We start from the raw sequence: 18,935 nt of genomic DNA, 5'->3' as shown, positions 1-18,935 counted from the left end.
CATGCATATATATGGGGAGGTACTAACTCCAACTCGGTTTGACAGTGAAAACTGCAGGAACTTCAAACCGGCACTAGGAAACAGACTGAGAAAGCAGAGAAAAATTGTCCCTGCAACACGTTCCCTTGGTGCTAGACGAACGAACGTCTCTGTACATGCTCAGTTCTGAGAGATAAGTGGGTGTGAAAGCCGTCCTTCACCTAGCTTGTTATGAACACAAAGTTTCTTTTCAGTTTCAAACTCCAATCCATGCATATATATGGGTACGTACTAGCTCCAACTCGGTTTGACATTGAAAACTGCAGGAACTTCAAACCGGCACTAGGAAACAGACTGAGAAACCAGAGTAAAGTTTCTCCTGCAACTCGTTCCCTTTGTGCTAGATGAACGAACGTCTCTCCACTTGCTCAGTTCTGAGAGATAAGTGTGTGTGAAAGCCGTACTTCACCTAGCTTGTTTGTAACACAAAGTTTCTTTTCAGTTGCAAACACCGTTCCATACATATATATTGGGAGGTACAAGCTCCAACTCGGTTTTACAGTGAGAACTGCAGGAACTTCAAACCGGCACTAGGAAACACACTGAGAAACCAGAGTAAATTTTCTCCTGCAACTCGTTCCCTTGGTGCTAGATGAACGAACGTCTCTCCACTTGCTCAGTTCTGAAAGATAAGTGTGTGTGAAAGCCGTCCTTCAATTAGCTTGTTGATAACACAAAGTTTCTTTTCAGTAGCAAATTCCATTCCTTGCATATATATGGGGAGGTACAAGCTCCAACTCGGTTTTACAGTGAACTGCAGGAACTTCAAACCGGCACTAGGAAACAGACTGAGAAAGCAGAGAAAAAGTGTCTCCTGCAACCCGTTCCCTTGGTGCTAGATGAACGAACGTCTCTGTACATGCTCAGTTCTGAGAGATAAGTGTGTGTGAAAGCCGTACTTCACCTAGCTTGTTGGGAACACAAAGTTTCTTTTCAGTTGCAAACACCGTTCCATACATATATATGGGGAGGTATAAGCTCCAACTCGGTTTTACAGTGAAAACTGCAGGAACTTCAAACCGGCCCTAGGAAACAGACTGAGAAAGCAGAGAAAAAGTGTCTCCTGCAAACCGTTCCCTTGGTGCTAGATGAACGAAAGTCTCGCCACTTGCTCAGTTCTGAGAGATAAGTGTGTGTGAAAGCCGTCCTTCACCTAGCTTGTTGGGAACACAAAGTTTCTTTTCAGTTGCAAACTCCATTCCATACATATATATGGGGAGGTACTAGCTCCAACTCGGTTTTACAGTGAAAACTGCTGGAACTTCAAAACGGCACTAGGAAACAGACTGATAAAGCAGAGTAATAGTGTCTCCTGCAAACCGTTCCCTTGGTGCTAGATGAACGAACGTCTCTGTACATGCTCAGTTTTGAGAGATAAATGTGTGTGAAAGCCGTCCTTCACCTAGCTTGTTGGGAACACAAAGTTTCTTTTCAGTTGCAAACACCAATCCATGCATATATATGGGGAGGTACTAACTCCAACTCGGTTTGACAGTGAAAACTGCAGGAACTTCAAACCGGCACTAGGAAACACACTGAGAAACCAGAGTAAAGTTTCTCCTGCAACTCGTTCCTTTGGTGCTAGATGAACGAAAGTCTCTGTACATGCTCATTTCTGAGAGATATGTGTGTGTGAAAGCCGTCCTTCAATTAGCTTGTTGGGAACACAAAGTTTCTTTTCAGTTGCAAACACCATTCCATACATATATATGGGGAGGTACAAGCTCCAACTCGGTTTTACTGTGAAAACTGCAGGAACTTCAAACCGGCAGTAGGAAACAGACTGATAAAGCAGAGAAAAATTGTCCCTGCAACACGTTCCCTTGGTGCTAGACCAACGAACGTCTCTGTACATGCTCAGTTCTGAGAGATAAGTGTGTGTGAAAGCCGTCCTTCACCTAGCTTGTTATGAACACAAAGTTTCTTTTCAGTTTCAAACTCCAATCCATACATATATATGGGGAGGTACAAGCTCCAACTCGGTTTTACAGTGAAAACTGCAGGAACTTCAAACCGGCACTAGGAAACAGACTGAGAAAGCAGAGTAAAAGTGTCTCCTGCAACCCATTCCCTTGGTGCTAGACGAACGAACGTCTCTGTACATGCTCAGTTCTGAGAGAAAAGTGTGTGTGAAAGCCGTCCTTCAACTAGCTTGTTGGGAACACAAAGTTTCTTTTCAGTTGCAAACTCCAATCCATGCACATATATGGGGAGGTACTAGATCCAACTCGGTTTGACAGTGAAAACTGCAGGAACTTCAAACCGGCACTAGGAAACAGACTGAGAAACCAGAGTAAATTTTCTCCTGCAACTCGTTCCCTTGGTGCTAGATGAACGAACGTCTCTCCACTTGCTCAGTTCTCAAAGATAAGTGTGTGTGAAAGCCGTACTTTACCTAGCTTGTTGGGAACACAAAGTTTCTTTTCAGTTGCAAACACCGTTCCATACATATATATGGGGAGGTACAAGCTCCAACTCGGATTTACAGTGAAAACTGCAGGAACTTCAAAACGGCACTAGGAAACAGACTGGTAAAGCAGAGTAAAAGTGTCTCCTGCAACCCGTTCCCTTGGTGCTAGATGAACGAACGTCTCTGTACATGCTCAGTTCTGAGAGATAAATGTGTGTGAAAGCCGTCCTTCACCTAGCTTGTTGGGAACACAAAGTTTCTTTTCAGTTGCAAACACCGTTCCATACATATATATGGGGAGGTATAAGCTCCAACTCGGTTTTACAGTGAAAACTGCAGGAACTTCAAACCGGCCCTAGGAAACAGACTGAGAAAGCAGAGAAAAAGTGTCTCCTGCAAACCGTTCCCTTGGTGCTAGATGAACGAAAGTCTCGCCACTTGCTCAGTTCTGAGAGATAAGTGTGTGTGAAAGCCGTCCTTCACCTAGCTTGTTGGGAACACAAAGTTTCTTTTCAGTTGCAAACTCCATTCCATACATATATATGGGGAGGTACAAGCTCCAACTCGGTTTTACAGTGAAAACTGCTGGAACTTCAAAACGGCACTAGGAAACAGACTGATAAAGCAGAGTAATAGTGTCTCCTGCAAACCGTTCCCTTGGTGCTAGATGAACGAACGTCTCTGTACATGCTCAGTTTTGAGAGATAAATGTGTGTGAAAGCCGTCCTTCACCTAGCTTGTTGGGAACACAAAGTTTCTTTTCAGTTGCAAACACCGTTCCATACATATATATGGGGGGGTATAAGCTCCAACTCGGTTTTACTGTGAAAACTGCAGGAACTTCAAACCGGCACTAGGAAACAGACTGAGAAAGCAGAGAAAAGTGTCTCCTGCAAACCGTTCCCTTGGTGCTAGATGAACGAACGTCTCGCCACTTGCTCAGTTCTGAGAGATAAGTGTGTGTGAAAGCCGTCCTTCACCTAGCTTGTTGGGAACACAAAGTTTCTTTTCAGTTGCAAACTCCATTCCATACATATATATGGGGAGGTACTATCTCCAACTCGGTTTTACAGTGAAAACTGCAGGAACTTCAAACCGGCACTACGAAACAGACTGAGAAAGCAGAGAAATAGTGTCTCCTGCAACCCGTTCCCTTGGTGCTAGATGAACGAACGTCTCTCCACTTGCTCAGTTCTGAGAGATAAGTGTGTGTGAAACCGTCCTTCACCTAGCTTGTAGGGAACACAAAGTTTCTTTTCAGTTGCAAACTCCATTCCATACATATATATGGGGAGGTACAAGCTCCAACTCGGTTTTACAGTGAAAACTGCAGGAACTTCAAACCGGCACTAGGAAACAGACTGAGAAAGCAGAGAAAAAGTGTCTCCTGCAACCCGTTCCCTTGGTGCTAGATGAACGAACATCTCTCCACTTGCTCAGTTCTGAGAGATAAGTGTGAGTGAAAGCCGTCCTTCACCTACCTTGTTGGGAACACAAAGTTTCTTTTCAGTTGCAAACACCAATCCATGCATATATATGGGGAGATACTATCTCCAACTCGGTTTGACAGTGAAAACTGCAGGAACTTCAAACCGGCACTAGGAAACACACTGAGAAACCAGAGTAAAGTTTCTCCTGCAACTCGTTCCTTTGGTGCTAGATGAACGAACGTCTCTGTACATGCTCATTTCTGAGAGATATGTGTGTGTGAAAGCCGTCCTTCACCTAGCTTGTTGGGAACACAAAGTTTCTTTTCAGTTGAAAACTCCATTCCATACATTTATATGGGGAGGTACAAGCTCCAACTCGGTTTTACAGTGATAACTGCAGGAACTTCAAACCGGCAGTAGGAAACAGACTGATAAAGCAGAGAAAAATTGTCCCTGCAACACGTTCCCTTGGTGCTAGACCAACGAACGTCTCTGTACATGCTCAGTTCTGAGAGATAAGTGTGTGTGAAAGCCGTCCTTCACCTAGCTTGTTATGAACACAAAGTTTCTTTTCAGTTTCAAACTCCAATCCATACATATATATGGGGAGGTACAAGCTCCAACTCGGTTTTACAGTGAAAACTGCAGGAACTTCAAACCGGCACTAGGAAACAGACTGAGAAAGCAGAGTAAAAGTGTCTCCTGCAACCCATTCCCTTGGTGCTAGACGAACGAACGTCTCTGTACATGCTCAGTTCTGAGAGAAAAGTGTGTGTGAAAGCCGTCCTTCAACTAGCTTGTTGGGAACACAAAGTTTCTTTTCAGTTGCAAACTCCAATCCATGCACATATATGGGGAGGTACTAGATCCAACTCGGTTTGACAGTGAAAACTGCAGGAACTTCAAACCGGCACTAGGAAACAGACTGAGAAACCAGAGTAAATTTTCTCCTGCAACTCGTTCCCTTGGTGCTAGATGAACGAACGTCTCTCCACTTGCTCAGTTCTGAGAGATAAGTGTGTGTGAAAGCCGTACTTCACCTAGCTTGTTGGGAACACAAAGTTTCTTTTCAGTTGCAAACACCGTTCCATACATATATATGGGGAGGTACAAGCTCCAACTCGGTTTTACAGTGAGAACTGCAGGAACTTCAAACCGGAAATAGGAAACAGACTGAGAAATCAGAGTAAATGTGTCCCCTGCAACCCGTTCCCTTGGTGCTAGACGAACGAACGTCTCTGTACATGCTCAGTTCTGAGAGATAAGTATGTGTGAAAGCCGTCCTTCAACTAGCTTGTTGGGAACACAAAGTTTCTTTTCAGTTGCAAACACCAATCCATGCATATATATGGGGAGGTACTAACTCCAACTCGGTTTGACAGTGAAAACTGCAGGAACTTCAAACCGGCACTAGGAAACACACTGAGAAACCAGAGAAAAATTGTCCCTGCAACACGTTCCCTTGGTGCTAGACGAACGAACGTCTCTGTACATGCTCAGTTCTGAGAGATAAGTGTGTGTGAAAGCCGTCCTTCACCTAGCTTGTTATGAACACAAAGTTTCTTTTCAGTTTCAAACTCCAATCCATGCATATATATGGGTAGGTACGAGCTCCAACTCGGTTTGACAGTGAAAACTGCAGGAACTTCAAACCGGCACTAGGAAACAGACTGAGAAAGCAGAGAAAAAGTGTCTCCTGCAACTCGTTCCCTTGGTGTTAGATGAACGAACGTCTCTCCACTTGCTCAGTTCTGAGAGATAAGTGTGTGTGAAAGCCGTCCTTCAACTAGCTTGTTGGGAACACAAAGTTTCTTTTCAGTTGCAAACACCAATCCATGCATATATATGGGGAGGTACTAACTCCAACTCGGTTTGACAGTGAAAACTGCAGGAACTTCAAACCGGCACTAGGAAACAGACTGAGAAAGCAGAGAAAAATTGTCCCTGCAACACGTTCCCTTGGTGCTAGACGAACGAACGTCTCTGTACATGCTCAGTTCTGAGAGATAAGTGGGTGTGAAAGCCGTCCTTCACCTAGCTTGTTATGAACACAAAGTTTCTTTTCAGTTTCAAACTCCAATCCATGCATATATATGGGTACGTACTAGCTCCAACTCGGTTTGACATTGAAAACTGCAGGAACTTCAAACCGGCACTAGGAAACAGACTGAGAAACCAGAGTAAAGTTTCTCCTGCAACTCGTTCCCTTTGTGCTAGATGAACGAACGTCTCTCCACTTGCTCAGTTCTGAGAGATAAGTGTGTGTGAAAGCCGTACTTCACCTAGCTTGTTTGTAACACAAAGTTTCTTTTCAGTTGCAAACACCGTTCCATACATATATATTGGGAGGTACAAGCTCCAACTCGGTTTTACAGTGAGAACTGCAGGAACTTCAAACCGGCACTAGGAAACACACTGAGAAACCAGAGTAAAGTTTCTCCTGCAACTCGTTCCTTTGGTGCTAGATGAACAAACGTCTCTGTACATGATCATTTCTGAGAGATATGTGTGTGTGAAAGCCGTCCTTCAATTAGCTTGTTGGGAACACAAAGTTTCTTTTCAGTTGAAAACTCCATTCCATACATATATATGGGGAGGTACAAGCTCCAACTCGGTTTTACAGTGATAACTGCAGGAACTTCAAACCGGCACTAGGAAACACACTGAGAAACCAGAGTAAATTTTCTCCTGCAACTCGTTCCCTTGGTGCTAGATGAACGAACGTCTCTCCACTTGCTCAGTTCTGAAAGATAAGTGTGTGTGAAAGCCGTCCTTCAATTAGCTTGTTGATAACACAAAGTTTCTTTTCAGTAGCAAATTCCATTCCTTGCATATATATGGGGAGGTACAAGCTCCAACTCGGTTTTACAGTGAACTGCAGGAACTTCAAACCGGCACTAGGAAACAGACTGAGAAAGCAGAGAAAAAGTGTCTCCTGCAACCCGTTCCCTTGGTGCTAGATGAACGAACGTCTCTGTACATGCTCAGTTCTGAGAGATAAGTGTGTGTGAAAGCCGTACTTCACCTAGCTTGTTGGGAACACAAAGTTTCTTTTCAGTTGCAAACACCGTTCCATACATATATATGGGGAGGTATAAGCTCCAACTCGGTTTTACAGTGAAAACTGCAGGAACTTCAAACCGGCCCTAGGAAACAGACTGAGAAAGCAGAGAAAAAGTGTCTCCTGCAAACCGTTCCCTTGGTGCTAGATGAACGAAAGTCTCGCCACTTGCTCAGTTCTGAGAGATAAGTGTGTGTGAAAGCCGTCCTTCACCTAGCTTGTTGGGAACACAAAGTTTCTTTTCAGTTGCAAACTCCATTCCATACATATATATGGGGAGGTACTAGCTCCAACTCGGTTTTACAGTGAAAACTGCTGGAACTTCAAAACGGCACTAGGAAACAGACTGATAAAGCAGAGTAATAGTGTCTCCTGCAAACCGTTCCCTTGGTGCTAGATGAACGAACGTCTCTGTACATGCTCAGTTTTGAGAGATAAATGTGTGTGAAAGCCGTCCTTCACCTAGCTTGTTGGGAACACAAAGTTTCTTTTCAGTTGCAAACACCAATCCATGCATATATATGGGGAGGTACTAACTCCAACTCGGTTTGACAGTGAAAACTGCAGGAACTTCAAACCGGCACTAGGAAACACACTGAGAAACCAGAGTAAAGTTTCTCCTGCAACTCGTTCCTTTGGTGCTAGATGAACGAAAGTCTCTGTACATGCTCATTTCTGAGAGATATGTGTGTGTGAAAGCCGTCCTTCAATTAGCTTGTTGGGAACACAAAGTTTCTTTTCAGTTGCAAACACCATTCCATACATATATATGGGGAGGTACAAGCTCCAACTCGGTTTTACTGTGAAAACTGCAGGAACTTCAAACCGGCAGTAGGAAACAGACTGATAAAGCAGAGAAAAATTGTCCCTGCAACACGTTCCCTTGGTGCTAGACCAACGAACGTCTCTGTACATGCTCAGTTCTGAGAGATAAGTGTGTGTGAAAGCCGTCCTTCACCTAGCTTGTTATGAACACAAAGTTTCTTTTCAGTTTCAAACTCCAATCCATACATATATATGGGGAGGTACAAGCTCCAACTCGGTTTTACAGTGAAAACTGCAGGAACTTCAAACCGGCACTAGGAAACAGACTGAGAAAGCAGAGTAAAAGTGTCTCCTGCAACCCATTCCCTTGGTGCTAGACGAACGAACGTCTCTGTACATGCTCAGTTCTGAGAGAAAAGTGTGTGTGAAAGCCGTCCTTCAACTAGCTTGTTGGGAACACAAAGTTTCTTTTCAGTTGCAAACTCCAATCCATGCACATATATGGGGAGGTACTAGATCCAACTCGGTTTGACAGTGAAAACTGCAGGAACTTCAAACCGGCACTAGGAAACAGACTGAGAAACCAGAGTAAATTTTCTCCTGCAACTCGTTCCCTTGGTGCTAGATGAACGAACGTCTCTCCACTTGCTCAGTTCTCAAAGATAAGTGTGTGTGAAAGCCGTACTTTACCTAGCTTGTTGGGAACACAAAGTTTCTTTTCAGTTGCAAACACCGTTCCATACATATATATGGGGAGGTACAAGCTCCAACTCGGATTTACAGTGAAAACTGCAGGAACTTCAAAACGGCACTAGGAAACAGACTGGTAAAGCAGAGTAAAAGTGTCTCCTGCAACCCGTTCCCTTGGTGCTAGATGAACGAACGTCTCTGTACATGCTCAGTTCTGAGAGATAAATGTGTGTGAAAGCCGTCCTTCACCTAGCTTGTTGGGAACACAAAGTTTCTTTTCAGTTGCAAACACCGTTCCATACATATATATGGGGAGGTATAAGCTCCAACTCGGTTTTACAGTGAAAACTGCAGGAACTTCAAACCGGCCCTAGGAAACAGACTGAGAAAGCAGAGAAAAAGTGTCTCCTGCAAACCGTTCCCTTGGTGCTAGATGAACGAAAGTCTCGCCACTTGCTCGGTTCTGAGAGATAAGTGTGTGTGAAAGCCGTCCTTCACCTAGCTTGTTGGGAACACAAAGTTTCTTTTCAGTTGCAAACTCCATTCCATACATATATATGGGGAGGTACAAGCTCCAACTCGGTTTTACAGTGAAAACTGCTGGAACTTCAAAACGGCACTAGGAAACAGACTGATAAAGCAGAGTAATAGTGTCTCCTGCAAACCGTTCCCTTGGTGCTAGATGAACGAACGTCTCTGTACATGCTCAGTTTTGAGAGATAAATGTGTGTGAAAGCCGTCCTTCACCTAGCTTGTTGGGAACACAAAGTTTCTTTTCAGTTGCAAACACCGTTCCATACATATATATGGGGGGGTATAAGCTCCAACTCGGTTTTACTGTGAAAACTGCAGGAACTTCAAACCGGCACTAGGAAACAGACTGAGAAAGCAGAGAAAAGTGTCTCCTGCAAACCGTTCCCTTGGTGCTAGATGAACGAACGTCTCGCCACTTGCTCAGTTCTGAGAGATAAGTGTGTGTGAAAGCCGTCCTTCACCTAGCTTGTTGGGAACACAAAGTTTCTTTTCAGTTGCAAACTCCATTCCATACATATATATGGGGAGGTACTATCTCCAACTCGGTTTTACAGTGAAAACTGCAGGAACTTCAAACCGGCACTACGAAACAGACTGAGAAAGCAGAGAAATAGTGTCTCCTGCAACCCGTTCCCTTGGTGCTAGATGAACGAACGTCTCTCCACTTGCTCAGTTCTGAGAGATAAGTGTGTGTGAAACCGTCCTTCACCTAGCTTGTAGGGAACACAAAGTTTCTTTTCAGTTGCAAACTCCATTCCATACATATATATGGGGAGGTACAAGCTCCAACTCGGTTTTACAGTGATAACTGCAGGAACTTCAAACCGGCACTAGGAAACACACTGAGAATCCAGAGTAAAGTTTCTCCTGCAACTCGTTCCTTTGGTGCTACATGAACAAACGTCTCTGTACATGCTCATTTCTGAGAGATATGTGTGTGTGAAAGCCGTCCTTCAATTAGCTTGTTGGGAACACAAAGTTTCTTTTCAGTAGCAAATTCCATTCCTTGCATATATATGGGGAGGTACAAGCTCCAACTCGGTTTTACAGTGAACTGCAGGAACTTCAAACCGGCACTAGGAAACAGACTGAGAAAGCAGAGAAAAAGTGTCTCCTGCAACCCGTTCCCTTGGTGCTAGATGAACGAACGTCTCTGTACATGCTCATTTCTGAGAGATAAGTGTGTGTGAAAGCCGTCCTTCACCTAGCTTGTTTGTAACACAAAGTTTCTTTTCAATAGCAAACTCCATTCCATACATATATATGGGGAGGTACAAGCTCCAACTCGGTTTTACAGTGAAAACTGCAGGAACTTCAAACCGGCACTAGGAAACAGACTGAGAAAGCAGAGAAAAAGTGTCTCCTGCAACCCGTTCCCTTGGTGCTAGATGAACGAACATCTCTCCACTTGCTCAGTTCTGAGAGATAAGTGTGAGTGAAAGCCGTCCTTCACCTACCTTGTTGGGAACACAAAGTTTCTTTTCAGTTGCAAACACCAATCCATGCATATATATGGGGAGATACTATCTCCAACTCGGTTTGACAGTGAAAACTGCAGGAACTTCAAACCGGCACTAGGAAACACACTGAGAAACCAGAGTAAAGTTTCTCCTGCAACTCGTTCCTTTGGTGCTAGATGAACGAACGTCTCTGTACATGCTCATTTCTGAGAGATATGTGTGTGTGAAAGCCGTCCTTCACCTAGCTTGTTGGGAACACAAAGTTTCTTTTCAGTTGAAAACTCCATTCCATACATTTATATGGGGAGGTACAAGCTCCAACTCGGTTTTACAGTGATAACTGCAGGAACTTCAAACCGGCAGTAGGAAACAGACTGATAAAGCAGAGAAAAATTGTCCCTGCAACACGTTCCCTTGGTGCTAGACCAACGAACGTCTCTGTACATGCTCAGTTCTGAGAGATAAGTGTGTGTGAAAGCCGTCCTTCACCTAGCTTGTTATGAACACAAAGTTTCTTTTCAGTTTCAAACTCCAATCCATACATATATATGGGGAGGTACAAGCTCCAACTCGGTTTTACAGTGAAAACTGCAGGAACTTCAAACCGGCACTAGGAAACAGACTGAGAAAGCAGAGTAAAAGTGTCTCCTGCAACCCATTCCCTTGGTGCTAGACGAACGAACGTCTCTGTACATGCTCAGTTCTGAGAGAAAAGTGTGTGTGAAAGCCGTCCTTCAACTAGCTTGTTGGGAACACAAAGTTTCTTTTCAGTTGCAAACTCCAATCCATGCACATATATGGGGAGGTACTAGATCCAACTCGGTTTGACAGTGAAAACTGCAGGAACTTCAAACCGGCACTAGGAAACAGACTGAGAAACCAGAGTAAATTTTCTCCTGCAACTCGTTCCCTTGGTGCTAGATGAACGAACGTCTCTCCACTTGCTCAGTTCTCAAAGATAAGTGTGTGTGAAAGCCGTACTTCACCTAGCTTGTTGGGAACACAAAGTTTCTTTTCAGTTGCAAACACCGTTCCATACATATATATGGGGAGGTACAAGCTCCAACTCGGATTTACAGTGAAAACTGCAGGAACTTCAAAACGGCACTAGGAAACAGACTGATAAAGCAGAGTAAAAGTGTCTCCTGCAACCCGTTCCCTTGGTGCTAGATGAACGAACGTCTCTGTACATGCTCAGTTCTGAGAGATAAATGTGTGTGAAAGCCGTCCTTCACCTAGCTTGTTGGGAACACAAAGTTTCTTTTCAGTTGCAAACACCGTTCCATACATATATATGGGGAGGTATAAGCTCCAACTCGGTTTTACAGTGAAAACTGCAGGAACTTCAAACCGGCCCTAGGAAACAGACTGAGAAAGCAGAGAAAAAGTGTCTCCTGCAAACCGTTCCCTTGGTGCTAGATGAACGAAAGTCTCGCCACTTGCTCAGTTCTGAGAGATAAGTGTGTGTGAAAGCCGTCCTTCACCTAGCTTGTTGGGAACACAAAGTTTCTTTTCAGTTGCAAACTCCATTCCATACATATATATGGGGAGGTACTAGCTCCAACTCGGTTTTACAGTGAAAAGTGCTGGAACTTCAAAACGGCACTAGGAAACAGACTGATAAAGCAGAGTAATAGTGTCTCCTGCAAACCGTTCCCTTGGTGCTAGATGAACGAACGTCTCTGTACATGCTCAGTTTTGAGAGATAAATGTGTGTGAATGCCGTCCTTCACCTAGCTTGTTGGGAACACAAAGTTTCTTTTCAGTTGCAAACACCGTTCCATACATATATATGGGGAGGTATAAGCTCCAACTCGGTTTTACTGTGAAAACTGCAGGAACTTCAAACCGGCACTAGGAAACAGACTGAGAAAGCAGAGAAAAAGTGTCTCCTGCAAACCGTTCCCTTGGTGCTAGATGAACGAACGTCTCGCCACTTGCTCAGTTCTGAGAGATAAGTGTGTGTGAAAGCAGTCCTTCACCTAGCTTGTTGGGAACACAAAGTTTCTTTTCAGTTGCAAACTCCATTCCATACATATATATGGGGAGGTACTATCTCCAACTCGGTTTTACAGTGAAAACTGCAGGAACTTCAAACCGGCACTACGAAACAGACTGAGAAAGCAGAGAAATAGTGTCTCCTGCAACCCGTTCCCTTGGTGCTAGATGAACGAACGTCTCTCCACTTGCTCAGTTCTGAGAGATAAGTGTGTGTGAAACCGTCCTTCACCTAGCTTGTAGGGAACACAAAGTTTCTTTTCAGTTGCAAACTCCATTCCATACATATATATGGGGAGGTACAAGCTCCAACTCGGTTTTACAGTGATAACTGCAGGAACTTCAAACCGGCACTAGGAAACACACAGAGAATCCAGAGTAAAGTTTCTCCTGCAACTCGTTCCTTTGGTGCTACATGAACAAACGTCTCTGTACATGCTCATTTCTGAGAGATATGTGTGTGTGAAAGCCGTCTTCAATTAGCTTGTTGGGAACACAAAGTTTCTTTTCAGTAGCAAATTCCATTCCTTGCATATATATGGGGAGGTACAAGCTCCAACTCGGTTTTACAGTGAACTGCAGGAACTTCAAACCGGCACTAGGAAACAGACTGAGAAAGCAGAGAAAAAGTGTCTCCTGCAACCCGTTCCCTTGGTGCTAGATGAACGAACATCTCTCCACTTGCTCAGTTCTGAGAGATAAGTGTGAGTGAAAGCCGTCCTTCACCTACCTTGTTGGGAACACAAAGTTTCTTTTCAGTTGCAAACACCAATCCATGCATATATATGGGGAGATACTATCTCCAACTCGATTTGACAGTGAAAACTGCAGGAACTTCAAACCGGCACTAGGAAACACACTGAGAAACCAGAGTAAAGTTTCTCCTGCAACTCGTTCCTTTGGTGCTAGATGAAAGAACGTCTCTGTACATGCTCATTTCTGAGAGATATGTGTGTGTGAAAGCCGTCCTTCACCTAGCTTGTTGGGAACACAAAGTTTCTTTTCAGTTGAAAACTCCATTCCATACATTTATATGGGGAGGTACAAGCTCCAACTCGGTTTTACAGTGATAACTGCAGGAACTTCAAACCGGCAGTAGGAAACAGACTGATAAAGCAGAGAAAAATTGTCCCTGCAACACGTTCCCTTGGTGCTAGACCAACGAACGTCTCTGTACATGCTCAGTTCTGAGAGATAAGTGTGTGTGAAAGCCGTCCTTCACCTAGCTTGTTATGAACACAAAGTTTCTTTTCAGTTTCAAACTCCAATCCATACATATATATGGGGAGGTACAAGCTCCAACTCGGTTTTACAGTGAAAACTGCAGGAACTTCAAACCGGCACTAGGAAACAGACTGAGAAAGCAGAGTAAAAGTGTCTCCTGCAACCCATTCCCTTGGTGCTAGACGAACGAACGTCTCTGTACATGCTCAGTTCTGAGAGAAAAGTGTGTGTGAAAGCCGTCCTTCAACTAGCTTGTTGGGAACACAAAGTTTCTTTTCAGTTGCAAACTCCAATCCATGCACATATATGGGGAGGTACTAGATCCAACTCGGTTTGACAGTGAAAACTGCAGGAACTTCAAACCGGCACTAGGAAACAGACTGAGAAACCAGAGTAAATTTTCTCCTGCAACTCGTTCCCTTGGTGCTAGATGAACGAACGTCTCTCCACTTGCTCAGTTCTCAAAGATAACTGTGTGAGAAAGCCGTACTTCACCTAGCTTGTTGGGAACACAAAGTTTCTTTTCAGTTGCAAACACCGTTCCATACATATATATGGGGAGGTACAAGCTCCAACTCGGATTTACAGTGAAAACTGCAAGAACTTCAAAACGGCACTAGGAAACAGACTGATAAAGCAGAGTAAAAGTGTCTCCTGCAACCCGTTCCCTTGGTGCTAGATGAACTAACGTCTCTGTACATGCTCAGTTCTGAGAGATAAATGTGTGTGAAAGCCGTCCTTTACCTAGCTTGTTGGGAACACAAAGTTTCTTTTCAGTTGCAAACACCGTTCCATACATATATATGGGGAGGTATAAGCTCCAACTCGGTTTTACAGTGAAAACTGCAGGAACTTCAAACCGGCCCTAGGAAACAGACTGAGAAAGCAGAGAAAAAGTGTCTCCTGCAAACCGTTCCATTGGTGCTAGATGAACGAAAGTCTCGCCACTTGCTCAGTTCTGAGAGATAAGTGTGTGTGAAAGCCGTCCTTCACCTAGCTTGTTGGGAACACAAAGTTTCTTTTCAGTTGCAAACTCCATTCCATACATATATATGGGGAGGTACTAGCTCCAACTCGGTTTTACAGTGAAAACTGCTGGAACTTCAAAACGGCACTAGGAAACAGACTGATAAAGCAGAGTAATAGTGTCTCCTAAACCGTTCCCTTGGTGCTAGATGAACGAACGTCTCTGTACATGCTCAGTTTTGAGAGATAAATGTGTGTGAAAGCCGTCCTTCACCTAGCTTGTTGGGAACACAAAGTTTCTTTTCAGTTGCAAACACCGTTCCATACATATATATGGGGAGGTATAAGCTCCAACTCGGTTTTACTGTGAAAACTGCAGGAACTTCAAACCGGCACTAGGAAACAGACTGAGAAAGCAGAGAAAAAGTGTCTCCTGCAAACCGTTCCCTTGGTGCTAGATGAACGAACGTCTCGCCACTTGCTCAGTTCTGAGAGATAAGTGTGTGTGAAAGCCGTCCTTCACCTAGCTTGTTGGGAACACAAAGTTTCTTTTCAGTTGCAAACTCCATTCCATACATATATATGGGGAGGTACTATCTCCAACTCGGTTTTACAGTGAAAACTGCAGGAACTTCAAACTGGCACTACGAAACAGACTGAGAAAGCAGAGAAATAGTGTCTCCTGCAACCCGTTCCCTTGGTGCTAGATGAACGAACGTCTCTCCACTTGCTCAGTTCTGAGAGATAAGTGTGTGTGAAACCGTCCTTCACCTAGCTTGTAGGGAACACAAAGTTTCTTTTCAGTTGCAAACTCCATTCCATACATATATATGGGGAGGTACAAGCTCCAACTCGGTTTTACAGTGATAACTGCAGGAACTTCAAACCGGCACTAGGAAATACACTGAGAATCCAGAGTAAAGTTTCTCCTGCAACTCGTTCCTTTGGTGCTACATGAACAAACGTCTCTGTACATGCTCATTTCTGAGAGATATGTGTGTGTGAAAGCCGTCCTTCAATTAGCTTTTTGGGAACACAAAGTTTCTTTTCAGTAGCAAATTCCATTCCTTGCATATATATGGGGAGGTACAAGCTCCAACTCGGTTTTACAGTGAACTGCAGGAACTTCAAACCGGCACTAGGAAACAGACTGAGAAAGCAGAGAAAAAGTGTCTCCTGCAACCCGTTCCCTTGGTGCTAGATGAACGAACGTCTCTGTACATGCTCATTTCTGAGAGATAAGTGTGTGTGAAAGCCGTCCTTCACCTAGCTTGTTTGTAACACAAAGTTTCTTTTCAATAGCAAACTCCATTCCATACATATATATGGGGAGGTACAAGCTCCAACTCGGTTTGACAGTGAAAACTGCAGGAACTTCAAACCGGCACTAGGAAACAGACTGAGAAAGCAGAGAAAAAGTGTCTCCTGCAACCCGTTCCCTTGGTGCTAGATGAACGAACATCTCTCCACTTGCTCAGTTCTGAGAGATAAGTGTGAGTGAAAGCCGTCCTTCACCTACCTTGTTGGGAACACAAAGTTTCTTTTCAGTTGCAAACACCAATCCATGCATATATATGGGGAGATACTATCTCCAACTCGGTTTGACAGTGAAAACTGCAGGAACTTCAAACCGGCACTAGGAAACACACTGAGAAACCAGAGTAAAGTTTCTCCTGCAACTCGTTCCTTTGGTGCTAGATGAACGAACGTCTCTGTACATGCTCATTTCTGAGAGATATGTGTGTGTGAAAGCCGTCCTTCACCTAGCTTGTTGGGAACACAAAGTTTCTTTTCAGTTGAAAACTCCATTCCATACATTTATATGGGGAGGTACAAGCTCCAACTCGGTTTTACAGTGATAACTGCAGGAACTTCAAACCGGCACTAGGAAACACACTGAGAAACCAGAGTAAAGTTTCTCCTGCAACTCGTTCCTTTGGTGCTAGATGAACGAACGTCTCTGTACATGCTCATTTCTGAGAGATAAGTGTGTGTGAAAGCCGTCCTTCACCTAGCTTGTTTGTAAAACAAAGTTTCTTTTCAATAGCAAACCCCATTCCATACATATATATGGGGAGGTACAAGCTCCAACTGAGTTTTACAGTGAAAACTGCAGGAACTTCAAACCGGCACTAGGAAACAGACTGAGAAAGCAGCGAAAAAGTGTCTCCTGCAACCCGTTCCCTTGGTGCTAGATGAACGATCGTCTCTCCACTTGCTCAGTTCTGAGAGATAAGTGTGTGTGAAAGCCGTCCTTCACCTAGCTTGTTGGGAAGACAAAGTTTCTTTTCAGTTGCAAACACCAATCCATGCATATATATGGGGAGGTACTATCTCCAACTCGGTTTGACAGTGAAAACTGCAGGAACTTCAAACAGGCACTAGGAAACACACTGAGAAACCAGAGTAAAGTTTCTCCTGCAACTCGTTCCTTTGGTGCTAGATGAACGAAAGTCTCTGTACATGCTCATTTCTGAGAGATATGTGTGTGTGAAAGCCGTCCTTCAATTAGCTTGTTGGGAACACAAAGTTTCTTTTCAGTTGCAAACTCCATTCCATACATATATATGGGGAGGTACAAGCTCCAACTCGGTTTTACTGTGAAAACTGCAGGAACTTCAAACCGGCAGTAGGAAACAGACTGATAAAGCAGAGAAAAATTGTCCCTGCAAGACGTTCCCTTGGTGCTAGACGAACGGACGTCTCTGTACATGCTCAGTTCTGAGAGATAAGTGTGTGTGAAAGCCGTCCTTCACCTAGCTTGTTATGAACACAAAGTTTCTTTTCAGTTTCAAACTCCAATCCATGCATATATATGGGTAGGTACTAGCTCCAACTCGGTTTGACAGTGAAAACTGCAGGAACTTCAAACCGGCACTAGGAAACAGACTGAGAAACCAGAGTAAAGTTTCTCCTGCAACTCGTTCCCTTGGTGTTAAATGAACTAACGTCTCTCCACTTGCTCAGTTCTGAGAGATAATTGTGTGTGAAAGCCGTACTTCACCTAGCTTGTTGGGAACACAAAGTTTCTTTTCAGTTGCAAACTCCAATCCATACATATATATGGGGAGGTACAAGCTCCAACTCGGTTTTACAGTGAAAACTGCAGGAACCTCAAACCGGCACTAGGAAACAGACTGAGAAAGCAGAGAAAATGTGTCTCCTGCAACCCGTTCCCTTGGTGCTAGATGAACGAACGTCTCTCCACTTGCTCAGTTCTGAGAGATAAGTGTGTGTGAAAGCCGTACTTCACCTAGCTTGTTGGGAACACAAAGTTTCTTTTCAGTTGCAAACACCGTTCCATACATATATATGGGCAGGTACAAGCTCCAACTCGGTTTTACAGTGAAAACTGCAGGAACTTCAAACCGGCACTAGGAAACAGACTGAGAAAGCAGAGTAAAAGTGTCTCCTGCAACCCGTTCCCTTGGTGCTAGATGAACGAACGTCTCTCCACTTGCTCAGTTCTGAGAGATAAGTGTGTGTGTAAGCCGTCCTTCACCTTGCTTGTTGGGAACACAAAGTTTCTTTTCAGTTGCAAACTCCAATCCATACATATATATGGGGAGGTACAAGCTCCAACTCGGTTTTACAGTGAAAACTGCAGGAACCTCAAACCGGCACTAGGAAACACACTGAGAAAGCAGAGAAAATGTGTCTCCTGCAACCCGTTCCCTTGGTGCTAGATGAACGAACGTCTCTCCACTTGCTCAGTTCTGAGAGATAAGTGTGTGTGAAAGCCGTACTTCACCTAGCTTGTTGGGAACACAAAGTTTCTTTTCAGTTGCAAACACCGTTCCATACATATATATGGGGAGGTACAAGCTCCAACTCGGTTTTACAGTGAGAACTGCAGGAACTTCAAACCGGAACTAGGAAACAGACTGAGAAATCAGGGTAAATGTGTCCCCTGCAACCCGTTCCCTTGGTGCTAGACGAACGAACGTCTCTGTACATGCTCAGTTCTGAGAGATAAGTGTGTGTGAAAGCCGTCCTTCACCTAGCTTGTTGGGAACACAAAGTTTCTTTTCAGTTGCAAACACCAATCCATGCATATATATGGGGAGGTACTAACTCCAACTCGGTTTGACAGTGAAAACTGCAGGAACCTCAAACCGGCACTAGGAAACACACTGAGAAAGCAGAGAAAATGTGTCTCCTGCAACCCGTTCCCTTGGTGCTAGATGAACGAACGTCTCTCCACTTGCTCAGTTCTGAGAGATAAGTGTGTGTGAAAGCCGTACTTCACCTAGCTTGTTGGGAACACAAAGTTTCTTTTCAGTTGCAAACACCGTTCCATACATATATATGGGGAGGTACAAGCTCCAACTCGGTTTTACAGTGAGAACTGCAGGAAC

Source organism: Camelus dromedarius, chromosome 23 (genome assembly GCF_036321535.1).
Source record: "Camelus dromedarius isolate mCamDro1 chromosome 23, mCamDro1.pat, whole genome shotgun sequence".
Taxonomy (NCBI): Eukaryota; Metazoa; Chordata; class Mammalia; order Artiodactyla; family Camelidae; genus Camelus; species Camelus dromedarius.
Note: the sequence above shows the minus strand (reverse complement) of the source record.